We start from the raw sequence: 2,500 nt of genomic DNA on the forward strand, positions 1-2,500 counted from the left end.
ACACTTCTAAATTGAAATGTTTTAGTTTTCCTTTTCCTCTTGAATTATGTATGATCTGACTACCATTTCCATCTCTATCGTCCACCAAACTATTTCTTTTATCTGGAAGCTATTACAAGACCAATACCTTTTGATATAACATATCTTGTATTATGAAATAAATGAAAATACTGAACCTAAAAAGATAGAAAACCTAAAGAAAATTTTTATTTATAACATATCTTGTATTATGAAATAAATGAAAATACTGAACCTAAAAAGATAGAAAAACTTAAAATTTTTATTTATGAAATGTCAGTTGTGATCCAATGATGCATTTTATTGTCATTCATTCGTGTAACTGTAAGTGCTGTGTCATCGGGTACATACTTATATTTTTTCTACCCAAATACAAACCTTAATCCTTTAATAGGAGATTGATTCAAGTGCTGCTGGAATTCTGTAGTTCAAACTTATAATGAGTTGTCAGCAGTATCCAGTAATCAGTCAGTGGCAGGGAAGACTTGCCCCTCTTGCCGTTGCACTGAACAGTCACTTGGATTCCTGCCACTAACACTGTGCTAACAGCTTCTTTTGGAACTTGGCTTAACTATTGCAATATCCTTTCAGTCTCTTTTCAGAGAGAGAGTGTATCTACTGTATGTATGTGCCTTTGGACTTCCCTGTAGCCTTGGTGCTTAATCCCTTAAAAGGGAATAATGCTTCTTCAGCACTTAATGATGCTATTGTCTTTGACAATGATCCTGAATCCAAACTGCCTGCTGAGGGTCTCTCCTTGGGACAAACTCCCTTGATTTTCAAGGCTTCTGTGACCAAAAAAATACGGTATTGGGAGGAGCAAGTTCTCCTTCTCGTAAGAAACACCATCATTCTCCTACATGTGATAAGTGCACTCACCCTCACATATCTTTAGAGCAGCGTATGTTCTCAACTGCTAATGTGCGCCCTCACTAGGAGCATGCCCTCAAGCGGGCAAGTCATTTAGATTCTGGCTTTTCTGATGCTGCTTTTCCCTCTCGTTCTTCACTGACTAGATCAAACTTTTCTGTGGTCAACGTGTTCCTGATACAGTGGTGCACACAGCAAAGGCATACTTTCACTAGCACGTCTAATACTAGCTAGCATGATGAGAGAGTTTCTGGCAATCTCAAGGTTATGTAGTCACCTCAATTAGAATGCTCTCTCCAAGGGGAAATATATCCTTACGTCTTCCAAGTGCGTGATCACAATTGAACACGGTTTTGATGGTTGCAAAGCGATTGCAGATGATAGGCGCCCTCATTTGAGGCACTCACCTGAGCGCATAGAAGTTATGCACTTGCCCAACTTTTCCCCAGATAGACATGGGAAAGCTGATAAAAACACACACCAGTATTTTGAGGCCTACAGTGAGACTTGCACTTCACTCTCGACACTCTTCTCCCTGATTGGCAATCTCCAGGGGAAGCGGTACTGTTTCTACATGGACAATTATTGCAACTACATGACCCTTTCCTAAGAATGTTGTATGACAGTGGCATACACTCCTATAGCACCCTTTGGCTCCGTAAAGTTGGTGCCAAGGCACCGCAACCTCTTGCATGAAGTAACATTTTCAGAGCTTGGGAAGTTCTCTGTGGTGATCTGGAAGGATGTGATCGCCATCAAACTGGTATCCAACATTCATGGTGCCGAGTTGGAGGATCACGAATGTTGGCAGAAATGCAATCATGAAAGAGTGCAGTGGCTTTGCCCTAAGGCCATCTCAGATTACAATACTCTCCCAAGTGGGGTTGATAATTTTGATCAAATTATCAGTTATTACCAATTTATAAGGAATAGCAGCAAGTACACCAAGATGTTTGTGACCTACCTCTTCCAGGTCTCACTCTCCAATGGGTTCACCTTTTGCAGGAAGTACTAACCAAAAAAAAAAAAAAAAAAAAAAAAAACAGAAAGAAAAGGGGCTTCAAAATATTTACTTTGTTCTTAGTTGAAGACATACACTTTGAGGTTGATAAGTGGCTATACAGGGATGTCGACATCATACATAAGGGAAAAGGTGAAGCCCCTACCTCTTCGATGACTAGCATCTCAGAAAGCGATCATAACCCTCAGAATACAGCACCAGCAAGGATGAGAAGATGTTGACAGTCATCAGCAATAGCCTTACGAAAAAATAGAAGAGGTGGGTTTGGCACTGGTCAAAGTTGATTTTAAAGGATACCAGTTGATTTTGAACTGTCTGCAATATGCATCTTTCTGAGGAGACCTTGCCTCTTCTCTCTCTCTCTTTCTTCCCGTTCTTCCCTCATTTTCAACTTAATCAAATGCTCTGCTGCTGCAATTCGTCTAATTTCATCCTCTTCTTTCATTTCTGTTTTTATTCCTTAAGTTTGCAGGTCATCTAATATTTGCCTCTCCACGAATTCTGCTTAAGCCTTCTCCAAAAGGTCGCGAGCTTCTCCAATATCTTCTTCTGGCAACCTTCCTGTGTTTATCAACGCTTCTATGTCTAGAC

At 40.2% G+C, this 2,500-nt stretch overlaps 1 protein-coding gene across 5 annotated transcripts in view; it reads left to right on the plus strand.

Annotated features, from left to right (window-relative positions):
- LOC137651745 (transcription factor SPT20 homolog) overlaps positions 1-2,500 on the plus strand; it is a 589,276-nt gene that overhangs the window by 428,399 nt on the left and 158,377 nt on the right. The gene's annotated exons all lie outside the window — the stretch shown is intronic.

This window comes from Palaemon carinicauda, chromosome 1, assembly GCF_036898095.1.
Source record: "Palaemon carinicauda isolate YSFRI2023 chromosome 1, ASM3689809v2, whole genome shotgun sequence".
Lineage (NCBI taxonomy): Eukaryota > Metazoa > Arthropoda > Malacostraca > Decapoda > Palaemonidae > Palaemon > Palaemon carinicauda.